General features: G+C 35.7%; 1 long non-coding RNA gene across 3 annotated transcripts in view; it reads right to left on the bottom strand.

Moving 5' to 3' along the window:
• Positions 1-18,136, bottom strand: part of LOC105477019 (uncharacterized) — a 411,286-nt gene that overhangs the window by 235,488 nt on the left and 157,662 nt on the right. For all 3 annotated transcript variants that reach the window (XR_011614691.1, XR_011614693.1, XR_011614692.1), the window contains one exon: positions 9,206-9,318. This is a non-coding gene — a long non-coding RNA (uncharacterized lncRNA). The remainder of the gene's footprint in view (positions 1-9,205; positions 9,319-18,136) is intronic.

Raw genomic sequence — 18,136 nt, 5'->3', positions numbered from 1 at the left:
GTATCCATCGCCCTGAGTAGTTATTATTTCAATTTGTTAGGAATATTTCAAGTCCTCTCTACTAGTAATTTTGAAATACATGTTAACAAAAAAAGAATAGGTGACTGAGGCAAGTGTCTCAATCAGTAGAGGTTTATTGAGCCAAAGTTTGAAAATGTGCCGGCAAAAAACATAAGTCACAGCAGCATCTGTGACCTGTGCTTTCCAAAGAGGGTTTTGGGAACTCAGTATTTAAGGGGAGATATCACACAGGAGAGAAAAACATGAGGGGTATGAGGCAAATGATTACATTCTTGTGAGGCTCTAATTAGCACTTAGTAAATCTATTATTTATATCACATAAAGTAAAAATGTAAAAAGAGGAAGTAGAGGAAAGAGCCAATCATGCAGCCATCTAAGGATGAACAGAAAAGTGATTTATCTTATCTTATCCTTGTTGTGTATCTGGGAAGATAATCCTGTTACTGGCATTGTCAGTGTGATATTTAAAATAACTTAGTGTTAGGAGTTAAACTTAGGTTGCAGACCAAAGATTACATCTGGCAGGTGCTTGTTTTGTAGGGTGATGTATATCCTGAAAGATTTAGGGTGTAACAAGGAATTTCCTTGTGAGCAATTTCCTTTTGTTTTTGTGGAAATCTTGCATATGTATAATGCTATGACACAGGGTTGCAAAATTACAGCTCTCTGATTGGGGAATAAGAATGGCAGTATTGCATGATTCAATTCACAGGCTTAAGTTTCCCCTTTGCATGAAAATTGTGGGGGTCCCCATATTTCCTTTTCTTTTTTCACTTGTACAGTTTGTTGTTGTTAACTGTAGGTCACCATACTCCACAATCAAATATTGAAACTTGTACTTTCTCTCTAATGGTATGTTTGTTTACCTTAGCCTAATTCTCTTCAAATCCTGCACAGACACACCTTTCCTAGCCTCTCGTAATTATCATTCTATTCTCTCCTTCTATTAGATCAATTATTTTAGCTCCCACATATGAGTGAAAACCTATTTGTCTTTCTGTGCCTGGTATATTTCACTTAATGTAGTGACGTATAGTTCCATCCATGCTGCTGCAAATGACAGCACTTCATTTTTTTTATAGCTAAGTAGTATCCCATTGTATGTATGTGTGTCTATATATAGACACACACACGTATATGTATAATATATACACAAACATATATGCACACATATATATACACACACACATATATATGCACACCACATTTTTTAGTCTATTCCTTCATTGATGGAAACTTAGGTGATCTCATATCTTTGCTGTTATGAATAGTGCTACAATAAACAAGCAAGTGCATGCATTCCTTTTTTGTACTGATTTTCTCTCCTTTGGATAAATACCTAATAGTGGGTATATTAGTCCATTTTCACACTGCTGATAAAGACATAACAGAGCTTGGGGAAAAAAAGAGATTTAATGGACTTATGGTTCCACATAGCTAGGGAAGCCTCACAATCATGGTGGAAGGCAAGGAGGAGGAAGTCACATCTTACATGGATAAAAGCAGGCAGAGAGAGAGAGTTTGTGCAGGGAAACTCTCCTTTTTAAAACCATCATAGCTTGTGAGACTTATAAACTATCATGAGAATAGCACGGAATAAAATAGGCCCCCATGATTCAATTGCCTCCCACTGAGTCCCTCCCACAACAATGGGAATTCTAGGAGATACAATTCAAGATGAGATTTGGGTGGGGATATAGCCGAACCATACCATCCATCCCTGGCCCCTCCAAAATCTCATGTCCTCACATTTCAAAACCAATCATGCCTTCCCAACAGTCCCCCAAAGTCTTAACTCATTTCAACATTAATTTAAAAGTCCACAGTCCAATGTCTCATCTGAGACAAGGCAGGTCCCTTCCACCTATGAGCCTGTAAAATCATAAGTCATAAGCAAGTTAGTTACTTACTAGATACAATGGGAATACAGGCATTGGGTTAATACAGCCATTCCAAATCGGAGAAATTGGCCAAAATAAAGGGGTTACAAGCACCATGCAAGTCCAAAATCCAGCAGAAAGTCAAATCTTAAAACTCCAAAATTATCTCCTTTGACTCCATGTTTCACATCCAGGTCATGGTGATGTAAGAGGTGGGTTCCCACAGTCTTGGGCACCCCCACTCCTGTGGTTTTGCAGGGTACAATCTCCTTCCCAGCTGCTTTCACAAGCTGGCATTAAGTGTCTGTGGCTTTTCCAGGTGCAGGGTGCAAGCTGGTAGTGGATGTACCATCCTGGGGTCTTCTCACAGCTCCACTAGGCAGTGCTCCAGTAGGGCTCTATGTGGGAGCACACATTTCTCTTCTGCACTGCCTTAGCAGAGGTTCTCCCTGAGAGCAAACTGCAGGTTTTTCCTGCAGCAAACTCCTGCCTGGACATCCAGGCATTTCCATACATCCCCTGAAATCTAGGTGGAGGTTCCCAAACCGCAATTCTCGACTCCTATGCACCCACAGGCTCAACACCATGTGGAAGCTTCCAATGCTTGAGGCTTGCACCCTCTGAAGCCAAAACCTGAGCTGTACCTTGGAGTCCTTTAGTCATGGGTGCAGCAGTTAGGACACAGGGCACCAAGTCCCTAGGCTGCACACAGCAGGGGGGCTGTGGACCCAGCCCAGGAAACCGTCTTTTCCCTCAAGGCCTCTGGGCCTGTGATGGGAGGGTCTGCCATGGAGACCTCTGACATGTCCTAGAGACATTTTTCCCATCGTCTTGGGGATTAACATTTGGGTTCTTGTTACTTATGCAAATTTCTGCAGCTGGATTGAATTTCTCCTCAGAAAATGGGATTTTCTTTTTTATCACACTGTCAAGCTACAAATTTTCCAAACTTCTATGCTCTGCTTTTGTTATAAAATTGAATGCCTTTAACATCATCCCAGTCACCTTTTGAAGCAGCTTTGTTGCTTAGAAGTATCTTCTGCCAGATGCCCTAAATTGTCTCTCTCAGGTTCAAAGTTCCACAAATCTGTAGCGTAGGGGCAAAATGCTGCTAGTCTCTTTGCTAAAACATAACAAGAGTCACCTTGGCTCCAGTTCCCAAGAAGTTTCTCATTTCCATTTGAGACCACCTCAGCCTGGATTTTATTGTCCATATCACTATTAGCATTTTGGGCAAAGCTATTCAACAAGTCTCTAGGAAGTTTCAAACTTTCCCACATTTCCCTGTCTTCTTCTGAACCCTCCAAAAAGTTCTAACCTCTGCCTGTTACCCAGTTCCAAATTCATTTCCACATTTTGGGGTAACTTTTCAGCAACACCCCACTCTACTGGTATCAATTCACTGTATTAGTCTCTTTTCATGCTGCTGATAAAGACATACCTCTGACTGAGAAGAAAGAGTTTTAATGGACTTACTGCTCGACATGACTGGGGAAGCCTCACAATCATGGCAGAAGGCAGGGAGTAGCAAGTCACGTCTTAGATGGATGGCAACAGGCAAAGAGAGAGAGTTTGTGCAGGGAAACTCCTTTTTTAAAACTATCATATCTTGTGAGACTTATACACTATTAGGAAAATAGCACAGAAAAGACCATCCCCCATGATTCAATTATCTTTTACTAGGTCCCTCACATGACATGTGCAAACTGTGGGAGATATAATTCAAGGTAAGATTTTGATGGGGACACAGTCAAATCATATCTGTGGGTTTAGTAAATTTTATGATAGTTGCAATTTTTAGTTTTTTGAAAAATCTTCGTACTGTTTTCCATAATGGCTGTACTAATTTATATTCTTACCCACAGCGTATAAGAGTTTTGTTTTCTCCACCTCCTTGCCAGTATTGTTATTGTTTGTCTTTTTCATAGTAGCCTTTTCATCCGGGGTAAAATGTTATCTCATTGTGCATTGCATTTCTCGTATAATTTATGATACTGAGCATTTTTTTCATATACTTGTTGGCCATTTGCATGTTCCTTTGAAAAATGTCTATATATGTCCTTTGCCCACTTTTTAGTGGGATTATTAGTGATTTTGCTGTTGAGTTGTTTGAGTTCCTTATACATTCTGGATACTAGCCTCTTGTCTATGTGAACAGTTTGTAAATATTTTCTTCCACTTAACAGGTTGTCTCTTCACTCTGTTGATTGTTTTCTTTGTTATGCAGAAGCTTTCTAATTGAAGAGAATCTCAATTGTCTATTTTTATTTTGCTTTGGCTTCTGGTGTCTTAGTGATAAAAACTTTGCCTAGATCAATATCCTGTAATATTTCCCCCATTGTTTTCTTTCTAGTAGTTTTATAGTTTCAGGTCTTATGTTTAGGTATTTTAGTTAATTTTTGTATCTATATAGAGTGAGGGGTGTAGTTTTATTATTTGGCATACGAATATCCAGTTTTGCCACACCATGTATTATAAAGGGTTCATTTATTTATATAAGTTCTTAATGCCTTTGTCAAAAATCAGATTTTACAATTGGCTGTAAATAAGTGAATTTATTCATGGGTTCTCTATTCTGTTCCATTGCTCTGTATTTCTGTTCTTATACCAATAACAAGCCAGTTTGATTACTATAGCCTCTAATATATTTTGAAGTCAGGTAGTGTGATGTCACATCATTTTTCTTTTTGCTCAGGATAACTTTGGTTATTCAGTCTTCTTTATGGTGCCATATAAGTATTAGGAGTTTTTTTTTTTTCTATATCTGTGAAAAAAATGACATCAGTATTTTGATAGGAATTGCACTGAATTTGTAGATTTGTTTGTGTAGTATGGTCATTTTCACAATATTAATACTTCAGATCTATGAGCATAAGATGCTTTTCCATTTGTTTTTGTTTTTTTTTTTCTCTCCAATTGTGTGATCTTAAGATCCTTCCAAAGAATTAGTTGGCTAAAGATACATGAATTTATTTCTGGGCTTTCTATTCTATTTCATTAGTCTATATTTTTCCTTTGTTTTTATGTCAGTTCCTTGCTCTTTTGGCTACTGTACCTTTGTAGTATATTTAGGAGTCAGATAGTGTGATGCCTGCAGCTTTGTTTTTATTTTTATTATTTTTTCTCAAGATTGTTTTTGTCATTTGGAGTTTTGTGGTTCCATGTGAGTTTTAGGATTTTTTTTCTAGTTTTGTGAAGACTGTTGTTGGTAACTTGGTAGCGATTACATTGCATCTGTAGATCATTCTGAGTAGTATAAACATTTTAATAATGTTAATTACTCCAACTCATGAACATAGGATATCTTTACATTTATTTTTATCTTTAATTTTTAAAAAATATTTTATGATTTTTATTGCAGAGATATCTCACTAAATTTATTTCTAAGTATTTCAATTTTTTGTTAATGTAAATGAAATTATTTTCTTAATTTATATTTTAGATAGTCTGTTCTTAGTGCATAGAAACATTACTGATTTTTGTAAGTTGATTTTGTGTCCTACAATTGTACTGAATTTGCTTATTAGGTGAGTACATTTTCAGGGGTATCTTTAGGATTTTTTTCATAAATATGATATTGCTGTCTGCAAACAGGAAAAATTTAACTTACTGTTTTCCAACCTGGATGCCTTCTACTTCTTTTTCTTGCCTAATTGCTCTTGCTAGGACTTCTAGTACTATGTTGAACAGAAGTGGCAAGAGTAATGTTCTCTAAGTCAGAGCTAAACAAAGGGTACACAGGGACATAAAGATGGAAACAATAGACACCTGGAACTCCAAAAAGGTGGAGGGTGGAAACACATGAGGGTTGAAAAATTACCTGTTGGTATAACATTTCCTGTTTGGATGATGGATACACTAGAAGTTCAATCTCCACCAATACACTATATGTCCATATGTCCATGTAAAAGACCTGCACATGTACTGCCTGATTTTTTAAGTGACAAGAGTAGAATCAATGTCTTATCTGGATCTTAGAGAAAAAGCTTTTAACTTTTTCCAATTGAACATTATTTTAGCTGTGGGTTTGTCATGTATAGCCCTTATTGTGTTCAGTTTATCCCTTCTGTACCTAATTTATTCAGTTGTTTAATCATCAAAGAATGTTTAATTTTGCCAAATATTTTTTCTTCTTTTACTGAAATTATTATATGGTTTTGTCCTTCATTTTGTTAATGTGATGTATTACATTTATTGATTTATTTATGTTAAAGCATCCTTGTAACAATAGAATGAATCCACTTGATCATGATGGATGATACTTTTAGTGTGCTGTTGAACCCAGGTTGCTAGTATTTTCTTGAGAATTTTTGAATCTAGCTTCATCAAGGATATCATCAGGGATACTAGCCTGTAGTTCTCTTTTTTACTGTGTCCTTATCTTTCTTTAGTATCAAGATAATGCTGGCTCCATAAAATGTGTTTGGAAGAATTCCTACCTCTTTAATTTTCTGTAAGAGTTTGGGGGAAATGCCATTAGTTCTCTTTAAAATGAGGTCAGGAGATCAAAACCATCCTGGCTAACACGGTGAAACCCTGGCTCTACTAAAAATACAAAAAATAAGCCGGGTGTGATGGCGGGCGCCTGTAATTCCAGCCACTCCCGAGGCTGAGGCAGGAGAATGGGGTGAACCTGGGAGGCGGAGCTTGCAGTGAGAAATGTCAGGTAGAACTCAGTAGTAAAGCCATCAGGTCCTGGGCTTTTCTTTCATGGAAAACATTTTATTCAATTTCATTACCATTTATTGCTCTGTTAATATTTTCTCTTTCTTCGTAAGTAAATCACAGTAGGTTGTATGTGTCTAGTAATTTGTCCATTTCATCTAGGTTACCCAATTTGTTGGTATATAATTGTTCACAATGGTCTCTTATAATCCTTTGTATTTCTATTGTTTGAATTGTAATGTCTCCTTTTTCATATCTGATTTTGAATGTTCTCTTTTTCTTAGTATTAACTAAAGTTTTGCCAATTTTTTTTATCTTTTGAAAACCAGCTTTCAGTTTTACTGATCTTTTCGCTTGTTTTTCTTGTCTCCATTTCACTTATTTCTGCTCTGATATTTATTATTTCTTTCCTTCTACTGAATTTGGAATTAATTTATTCTTGTTTTTCTAGTTCCATCATTTGAGTTCTTTATTTGAGATTTTTCTTGTCTTTTGATGTGGTTGTTTATTGTTATAAACTTTTCCCTTTGAACTGTTTTAGTATATCCCATAAGTTTTGGTATGTTTCCATTCTTGTTTGCTAAAAAAAACTTCTAAATTTTCCTTTAATTTCCTCACTGACCTATTGGCTTTGAAACTAATAAATATGTGTCTCTGATAAAGTTTGTAGATCATAAAAATGTATGTTTTTCTATTTTTATATTCATTTTGAATGCCAAAACAAGAACACATTGCTATTATTAATGTGTTGATGATAATATACAATGTTTTTATTCAGTATCCTTATTTATATTCATAAAATCTCAGTCACTTACTGAATGAAAACATAGTTCTATGTATGTGTCAATTTTCAGGCAAAGGTTTCAAATGTTTAAATTCTGATTTAAAATTATTCTTGTAATCTTTATATTTATCTTTTATTTTGTGTATTTTTTATATGAAATTGGTCTTAATAAACGTAGAGTTTTATTTTTTGTATCCCTAAAAGAATTTAACTCAGTCCTCAGAAATAGGGCGTTAAATCATAAATCTGTCAAAAACATTCCATTCCTGCTAGACATTCTTGAATGTAAAAAATTGTTCAGGGACTATCTTCCAACATTCAACATATTACTGAAGGGTAGCCTTCTGCCAAATAGTAAAATGAAGTCACATATCTTGGCAAACTCTGAAAGGAGGAAGAACTTCAAGTATTTTAAACACATTTTATTATTTGAGGATATTTGGCACTTGTCATTTTTGTGGTATTTCTTTTCATGTAGAAAAGAAGAAATTCATAGGTGTTGTACAGCTTTCTCAAGGTCAATGGAGTGACCTTGAGAAAGGTCACTCCATTATATATATATATATACACATATAAAATATATATATATATTCTTTCTACAGTAGAACCTCACATACTTGTTTCCAAGAATGAAACAAAACCAATCCAAAGGATTTCAAGCCTTAGTATAAGTACCCAGAGATTGGTGTTAGGTCCACTACCTGGCCCCACTTCCCAGAGCTTCTTAACTTTGTTGCTCTTAAATTTATTTAGCAATAACAATAATGCCAGTAAACAAAACTGGAGTAAAGAGAATTGAGCACATCTTGGAGTTAGTGGAATTAACTCCAGAAGGAATTACAACATAGAGAATGAGTCAAAGCATTTGGGTTGAGATCAAATTTTAAACCTTTAACACTTAAGGCCGGGACAAGGCCTCTACAAAATGGTCTGGACCTGGAGAGTTATAAAACAATGTATGAGATGGTGCTATAATGAAGTCCAGACTATGGATTTGAAGATATAAGGAGACAAGTTTGGAAGAAAGCATAATTCACAAATTATTCTCAGGCCAGAGAGATACAGGACTCAAAACATACAAATATATGTGTATGGAATGTGGAATAAATATTATTTAATGTGCAATTTAGAAAGGCTTATTTTATGGCTTGACTTTAATTTAAATATATAAAAAGCGGTTGTATTAAAGTAAGAATGCCATTAATCTATTTTTGGACTTACATTTGTATTACTCTTTAGTTATGATGAAATTAGGTTAATAGACTTCGTTCTATTCCCTCTCAAGTGACATTTCAGTAATACTGTAAGATCAAATGAGTAAAACTATGAAAATGATGAATATTTATGTTTCAAGGTATTTTTTCCACGATTACATTTTTCAAAAATATAACTTTTCTCAAATGGAATATTATTGTCACTCACTAAAGTTCTTGTGCTCCAAATCCTTTACATATTGAATAATTACCCCTATCTGGTACTTTGACACATCAAGGCATCTTCAATGGCCTCAAGATACATTCTCAAGTTATTAAAAAATGATGTATTTTAGTTGCTGTAAACACTAAATAAATGGCAGAAAAAATATTTTTGTAAGAGTAAAATGCAGAGAAATAGATGCAAAGATAAAGAGCAACCTAAAAATGATGATGGTATTTGGTTTGATACTTTGTTAGTTATATGGTTAGTTTATTTGGTTAGTTTATATGTGATTGTTATCTCATATAGTCTCTTAAAAGTTTATTAGTACAAATACCATAAAATTATAAATAATTATAGAAAGTTATAACAGTAGAAGCAGACATGTCAGGTATGGAATGATTGTAATTGCTTGCAAAGTTTGTGTTTAAGGACTTACCCAACATTGTGTTGAAGCCTACTTAGACCATCTCGGTATTCATCTTTTCCATACTCGATGTTCAATAATGTCAGGATGGCAGCTTGGAAGTGGCCATCATATGAGGATTTACACTGCAAAAATTGACAAATTTTTAAAAATCAAGATTGTTTATATTTAAAAAAAACCTTTTTGAGTGTGGTTATTAAATATTTATACCAATTAGATTACCTGTTGAGATTAATGTTACATAAACAATTTAACTTTTTTTAGAACTAGTTAAATATTTTTTTACTTTTGCTACATTTGGTATATATAAAGAATATACGCTGGGCACGGTGGTTCAAGCCTGTAATCCCAGCACTTTGGGAGGCCAAGACAGGCGGATCACGAGGTCAGGAGATCGAGACTATCCTGGCTAACACGGTGAAACCTCGTCTCTACTAAAAAATACATAAAACTAGCCGGGCGAGGTGGCGGGTGCCTGTAGTCCCAGCTACTCAGGAGGCTGAGGCAGGAAAATGGCGTAAACCCGGGAGGCGGAGCTTGCAGTGAGCTGAGATCCAGCCAATGCACTCCAGCCTGGGAGACAGAGCAAGACTCCATCCCCAAAAAAAAAAGTATGTAAAGCAGCTTTCAATTAAGCGTGTAAAGCTATGTATTAAGAGTCAGTATGACACTAACTTATCTAAAGAGTAGTGTTAATAACACAAAATTTTTAAAGTACTACTTAAAATTCCTGATGCCAAGGTAATTATATACTTTATGAAAACAAATGTAAACATGTGTGAGCTGGTTTCTTCATAAATGTCTTTGAGAAAAGTAAGTCATCAAACCTCTGCTGAGTAATTCTGACTTAAGTGTTATTTAATGAAAATGTTGTCTCTGGATGTGTTCATGTTTTTTATAAGATATTCTATCAGACTCACAGGTGAATAAAGTCTTTAATGGTTTAATCTGCAATGGTGAAAGAATAAAAAGTGGGCTGAATCTTGAAGGGAGGCAAATTTGGAAAACCAGTCGAAGTATGATTCAATCTACATTATACGTATTTTCCTCTCAATATTTTGTCACATATTGTTGAAAGAGTTCTGATGATTTTGTTTTAACACTTGAAATAGTTCCTTCTTTCAATCTTTGCTGGTTTTATTATTAAAATAATTTCCATTTTTAATTGTAGAAGTAGCATGTTTAATATATCCTACTTAAAAATTGTATTTTACACTCAATGTAAACACACAGGTCTAATTAAATGAAACTTATCTATTCAGTAATATATAGGTCACATGGAACTATGGAGTGTATTGTTTATTTTAAATATAAAGAGCTAGTCTGTGTTTTATACTTTATGCAGGAATTTTAGATCTTTCTAAACATTTATTATTATCATTAATTTGTTGCTAGTATTATGCTTGTGTATATATAACCCTATCCCATACAAATTCTGTGTTGAATTAAAAATTAGTACAAATGATTTAAATAAATAATGCACGTAATATCTTAAGTAGTGTTAAATTTTACGCATATATAGTAAACATAGACTCTATCAGTAAAAATCACTAAGCATACATCATGAAAAATCAATTAAAATCCTCAGAGTGAAGCACAGTCTTCACTGGCTAGCAAGAGGGGTAGAAACATGCTGAAGAAGAAAGCAGAACGAGTGTAGTGACTCAGCTGATGTTCTCCACTGAAAGAAATGGGTTTTAAGCTCAATTAAATGAAAGATCCAAAACCTTAATATATCTCTTACAGTGCGACTAGGATGCATCCCAATAGCATGCCTTTTAAAACTGCAGAACTTAAATAAGATGAAAAATGCTTATTAAGCTTTTTAGGTAGAATTCTAGATTTCTGGCTGGGCGCGGTGGCTCACACCTGTAATCCCAGCACTTTGGGAGGCCGAAGTGGGCAGTTCACGAGGTCAGGAGATCGAGACCATCCTGGCTAACGCAGTGAAACCCCATCTCTACTAAAAATACAAAAAATTAGCTGGGCGTGGTGGTGGGCGCCTGTAGTCCCAGCTACTTGGGAGGCTGAGGCAGGAGAATGGCTTGAACCCGGGAGGCGGAGCTTGCAGTGAGCAGAGATGGGGTCACTGCACTCCAGCCTGAGCGACAGAGCAAGACTCCGTCTCAAAAAATAAAATAAAATAAGTAAGTAAATAAATAAATTTCTAGATTTCCCAAATCCCCTGTAAAGCCATTACGAAGTGTCTCTTAAAGTGAGAGCTGTTTTAGAATTAAGGAGATAGAGCTTTTGCCTAACTGCATTGCAGCAAAATTAGCGATACTGGGAAGACAATAGTTGTCCCAGCAATCATCAGCTGTTCTCTTGATTTTCCCAGAATTTGCGATCTACAGGGTCTTTTTCACATGTATTCATTATTGTTGCTTTCTAAATGCTACATTAACAATACATTTCTCTTAGATTCTGCAAGCTAGAGTTAGACAAACTTTTAAGAAACCAGATAAGAAAGGTGTAATGGAGAATTCCTCTGCAGAACTTCTGGCTAATTTCCCTCAACCTTTGCTTTCTTTTTCTGGCCTCACAGTCAGCCCGTCCCCTCCCAGTTCAGCCCTGTAAATTAGAAACACTTTTATCTGAAGTTGTCAGCTCAGTCCTTCTAAGATGACTTCCAAAGTATTCAGCCTTATCTATAGGGAGGGGCAGGGAGTGGCCTGGAGCACTAATATGTTTTTCAAAGATCACTCAGAACATGGTGAGAGTATTAGCCTGTGACAAGAGGAAGCGAGTCTTGTCAAATTTGCTCCAATTAAATGGTACAGACTTCTCCCAGAACAGCTTCTTTCTGTTGGGAATACAGTAATGTTTGGTGACTTTATTCCTCAGGCCAATGCTGGATTTTTCAGACACGCCAGAAGAAAGAAGATTTAAAAGAAGATATTCATTCCTGTCGTGTCAGGATTCAGAAATTCGCTGCCAACACAAGTCAGTTTGTGCTTAAGCAGGCTTTCTTAGTAAATGATCCTAAGAAAAGAGAAAGCTAAAGCTTTTGCATTAGCCTCAAGAGAACCAGTCATTACACTGATCCAGTCATCTTCTTTGACTCAATAGACCTCTTGCCAGGAAAGGACTGCAGTTAAATTTATTTAAAATTGATTCATTTTACTCTATTGAATTTAAAATATTTAAATATGCACAGACTTTCTAACTTTAAAAACAGTTGTTCCTTGAATGTATTACACTTCCAGAGAACTAAGTGAATCTTCACTGACATAAACTGTATTTTAAGCATGTGACCATAACTTCCCATTTGCTCAGGAATGCTAGGTGAAGGAAAGCTAGTATTGATCAAGCTTTTAAAGCTCTTCTTTTAATTTAGGCAACTGGACTCAACACTACTTATCAACTGCAAATTGTATTCATCTTAAAATACAGCTGAGGTAAAATATAATCTATTTTCTTAACTGTATGTAGTGGTAGTAATAGAAGTTGCAACAAAATTTTACTCCTAATTATATAATTCGATACTGAATTTATGAAGTCAAGAATTTGTAAGAATCGATAGTTCAGATAAGAAATATCAGTTCCAATCATAGGCTGGAACATTAAGAAAAAAGTTGGAAACACTTTAATTCATAATAGAATGCTTATAGAATATATTTTAATCTAACCTTATAAAATACCTAAAAATATACTCACTGTTTTTAAAATATCAGTTTCTTATTTACCATGTTATAATCATGTCCATGAAAGGAGACAAAATCTGTATTATAAGAGATTTATGCTGAGCCAAATATGAGTGACCATGGCCCATGACACAGTCCTCAGGGGGTCCTGAGGACATGTGCCCAAGGTCATTGGGGTACAGCTTGGTTTTATATATTTTAGGGGGGCATGAGACATCAATCAAATACATTTAAGAAATACATTGTTTGATTCAGAAAGGTGGGACAACTCAAAGCGGGGGCTTCAAGGTTATTGGCAAATTTAAACATTTTCTGGTTGACAGTTGGTTGAGTTTATCTGAAGACCTGGGATCAATGGAAAGGAATGTTCAGGTTAAGATAAAGGATTGTGGAGACCAAGTTTCACTGTGCAGAGGAATCTCTCCGATAGCAGACTTCAGAGAGAGAGCAGGTTGTAAAATGTTTATCATCAGGCCTAAAAGGGTGCCTGACTCTTAGTTGATTATCTCCTGGATCTGGAAAGAAAGGAAGGAAAACAAAAGGGGCAAGGGGCTTCTCTGTAGGATGTGGATTTTTCCCACAAGAGACTTTGCAGGGCAATTTCAAGGTATGACAAGGGAATATATTTTGGGGTTAAATATTTTTTCCTTGTCTCGTAATGTTCTGCAAGAGTCAGATGGAAAAGTGAGTCACAATATATACAGTCAAATAAAACCCATCTGATTATAATTTATGGCTTGTAAGGGCATGACTCCCTAGACCCCTTAGGTAGGAATTTGTGCACGATAAAAAAATCAGAGCTTAGTCTTCACGTACATTTTATTATACTAAAAATTTTACTAAAAATTGAAGGTGCTTAAAACAACAATCATAGGCCGGGCGCAGTGGCTCAAGCCTGTAATCCCAGCACTTTGGGAGGCCGAGACGGGTGGATCACAAGGTCAGGAGATCGAGACCATCCTGGCTAACACGGTGAAACCCCGTCTCTACTAAAAACACAAAAAATTAACCAGGAGAGGTGGCGGCGCCTGTGGTCCCAGCTACTCGGGAGGCTGAGGCAGGACAATGGCGGGAACCCGGGAGGCGGAGCTTGCAGTGAGCTGAGATCTGGCCACTGCACTCCAGCCTGGGCGACAGAGCGAGACTCCGTCTCAAAAAAAAAAAAAAACAAAAAAAAAAAACAATCATTTATTTGCTCCTATTTCTGAAATTTTGGTGGTGCTCATTAGGAATGGCTTCTCTCTGTTCTGTATGGACTGACACTGGGGCTAGAGTTTTTAAGATGGCTTCTTTACTCATATGTCTCTGCCTCAGTTGAAATGACTAGAATAGCTCAGAACTGGTTGGGCATCCTCACTCTCTCTCTCTTTCTCTCTCTCTTTTCTTTCTTTCTCTCTGCATGACCTCTCCATGTGACTACCTTTGGGTTTCTCACAGCATGGTGGTTTTGCAACTTCTTACATGCTGCCATGATTACCCCAGAACACAAAGTTGGACACTGTTAAGCTGTCTTAATGTTTGGTTTTAGAAGTCCCAGAATGACATTTCCTTTGAGTTCTATGGGTCATAATAATCACAGGGACAGCACATTTTCAAAAAGAGATGAAATAGACTTCATCTCTTAATTGGGGAATGTCAAGGTCACATTGCAATAGGGCATGTGGAATGGGAGTTATTGTTGTGCCATTTTAGGAAACATATTCTGCCAAACTCTTTCAAGTCAACTTCTATGGAACATGAGAATTCACCCTAGAATAGCTGAGTGCTAGGGAGACAAACGTGACTTACTGACAAAGCCTGCATTGTTGGAAAATTCAGAGCACAGCATGGGGTTTATCATTAAGATTTGTCTAATATATATATGTGTGTGTGTGTATATATATATATATATATATACACACATATATATGTCTACACTTCTAGACTTTGGGAAATATCAAGAGATTTGAAGGTAAATCAGGTTCCACCAAATAAAAATACCCCCAATCATACCTGAAAGGTCAAAGATAAGACAGTCAATCTTGCTACACTTTCATGTTCTCCCTGCTCATTTGTAGGAATAAAGTTATTGGGGAATTTGCAGAAGCTTCCCAGTCCACAATCACTGGCTTTGACAATGCTGAGAGTCATTTCAGGTTACAGAGGCAGTGTCTTCCTAATCCTCAGATCATACTGAACGATACTATGAAATTGATGTTAGGAGTCCCAGTGATAGCCTCCTAATTCCAACTTCCTCGTCAGGAACTTCCCCTGAAGGTTAATTTCTTGGAGGTTTAGTCTGGAATCTATTTCTTTAGCCCTTCTAATAAGTTATTACAGTCTAATCTTTCAGTAGTAAATTTCTTTCTGCTTAAAATAGCTGAAGTGGTTTCTCCATCCTGTAGCCCCATCCTGCCTGAGACAGCCCATCTGTGATAGATGTCACCAGGGGAAGGAAGTTCTAGTAACAGGAAGGGCACTACCATGCAAAAGCAGCACAGTACCCACTAGGGCAGCTATCCTCATGGAGTAGAAGAAAAATACTCAAGACAAACGACAGAAGCCTGTGTGGGTAACTGACCACATTTACTCTTTAGGCTCCTATGAGATGGGTCAAATAGATTTCCACAAACATCTGTTAGGAGATTACACTGTTAGGAGACTACACATCAGTTAAATAAAGGTGTTGTCTTTCTTGAATAAGCTCTCTTGAATCCCATCTGAGAAGCTGAGAAGTGGGTGGAGGCTGTGACATTTTGGCTTTGTTCTATATATATTTTTAAATACCATCTTTTAAAAGTGTTATTGACATAGTAAACTGCATATACATAAAGAATACACTTTGGTAAATTTTTGCGTAAGTATGCATACCGAAACCATCAGTAGGATCAAAATAATGAATATATCCAAGCTTCCCAACAGCTATCTCATGGTTCTTTGGAATTTCTTTCTCATGTCCATCTCTGTCTTACTCCCTTTCTTCTACTCTAGTACCAGTAACAACTGATCTGCTTTCTGTCATTATAGATTAGATTGACATTTCCAGAGGTTGAGATATTTAGAAACGTATAGTACCTGCTCTTTTTTTCTCTGCTGCTTTCACTTGGCATAATTATTTTGAAATTTATCCTGCTGTTGCATATATCCATAGTTTATTCACTTTTATTGGTAAGCAGTATTCTTTCACATGGATTTAGTATACTTAGCTTTTTTATTCACTTGTTGACAGCCATTTGGGTAATTTCCAGTATAGGACTATTATATATAACACTGCCATGAATATTCATGTAAAATCTTTGTATGTATATTCATTTCTCTTGGGTAATTATGTTCCAGTGGAATGACTGGATCATATAGCAGATATCTGCATTTCCACTCACAGTCTATGGGTTTTACATCCCCAGTAAAATTTTTTACTTTTACAGATACAAAAAGTGAAACCTAACTAATACTAATTTGACATATTTTCAATTTACATGTCATACACATACATACTACACACACACGCATATATATGTTTTTATAATTAATACTACATAAAATTTTACATGGATTTTACTAAATTGGCATACAGTTTATTTATGTTTGCATGTCAACAAAGAGAAAATAATTATAATCTACTTTCAGGATTTTTCATTGCGTAATCTCATCAAGCATTGAAAGATAAAGTATTTATGCTGTTTTATATATAGTTGATTTATAATTTGAGATTCAGATATTTAATACACATTTAAAAAATGATGATAACCAATGGCTTAGTGTTTAATGATGTGTGAAAATAAGGACTATGATGTCACTATGTTCACCTTATTAACATACCTATTTAGGTCCTCTCAATAGAACATGGCTTCAATGATGGAAAACATAATTTACTGGGAGCAAAATGGGAAGATATTTGTAAATAAGGGAAAGGCTAGGAAACTATAATTTTTTGGTACTATTTGTTTCAAAATGTAAGACCTGGAGGTATATTTCACATCCTCAATAAAAGAATCTTTTCCTTTGTTTGTTTTGTTTTGAGATAGGGTCTCACTCTGTCACCCAGGCTGGAGTTCTACAGTGTGAACATGGCTCACTGCAACCTCTGCCTCCTGGGCTCAAATGATCCTCCTCCCACCTCAGCCTCCTGAATTATTTGGACTACAAGTGTATGCCACTACTCCTGACTAATTTTTATTTATTTATTTATTTATTATGGAGGCAAGGTCTCACTTTGTTGCCCAGGCTGCTCTCGAACTCCTGGACTCAAGCCATCCTCTCACTTGACTTCTCAAAGTGGTGGGATTACAGTCAGGAGCCACTGCACCTAACCCTGTTCCCTTTTTTAACTCTACATTTTCACTGGTTCTTTTCTTCTCTTTGTTAATATTTTAAATGATTTTACTATTTCTTCAGATTAAAAAATAAAACAAGATTTCACACATACCTTTGTCATTTTCTCAAATATCTGAAATTTTTCACAAAATTTGATACTGCCATTAAGTGTTACTGTATTTCATTTTTAGTCCTTTTAGTTGCTGTTGCCATGTGGTTTGATTTTTTAAAAATTAGAAAATGACAAGGAATCAAGAATGGAGTAAAGTTTTTTAAAAATGGTAGTGTTACTCTTTATATATAAAATAGCCACATTGATACTTTCAGTGGAAAGTGTTTATTCAAATGCATAATAGAAGCAAAAGTATTTTAAAAATTCGGTTTTGTGAGTTGGTACTTTAACTCTGATCATACAGAAAGTATTGTGGCTTTCAACATGATTTCTCATCCTGAATTTGCTTACTAAATTCAAATTGATAGCATAAGAGTACATTTACTTTATTGATTAGTTGCCCCGTTATGCTAAAAGAATACGCATTCTGCATGTTAGAATCATTCTATTAAGATCTCCTTATTAAACCCCTGCAGAATGTGCCTAAAAGCACAGTAGACTTGAAAAATTTGCTGTTCTGTAATATGCAGCAGACAGAGACCCCAAAACCTCTTCCCTTATTGTGTTTACAGAAGTAAGAATCTCTGAGGATTTGATCTTCGTTTCTGAAGTTCAGTTCTCTCAATCATACAAATAACAAGAATGCCTCCATTTGTCTACGTTACAAAGATAATCAGAATCAAATCACATGAAATCATTGAAGTAAAAGTGCTAATTTAACTTCAAATTACTATAAAATATGTTACAATTTAAGGACATTATTGGGGTTTATGTATGGTTTTCTGCTTCAGAAAAAGCTGGGGGAAGACTTCAATTCAATTTTTAGAATTGAATTATGTGTACAGAGAGATACAGAATGGCATCCTCAGTACATCTCTCTTATTAGCTCTTTAT

This window comes from Macaca nemestrina, chromosome 16 (assembly GCF_043159975.1).
Source record: "Macaca nemestrina isolate mMacNem1 chromosome 16, mMacNem.hap1, whole genome shotgun sequence".
Taxonomy (NCBI): Eukaryota; Metazoa; Chordata; class Mammalia; order Primates; family Cercopithecidae; genus Macaca; species Macaca nemestrina.
The sequence above is the reverse complement of the archived record's forward strand: the minus strand, read 5'-3'. Positions and strand labels throughout refer to the sequence as shown.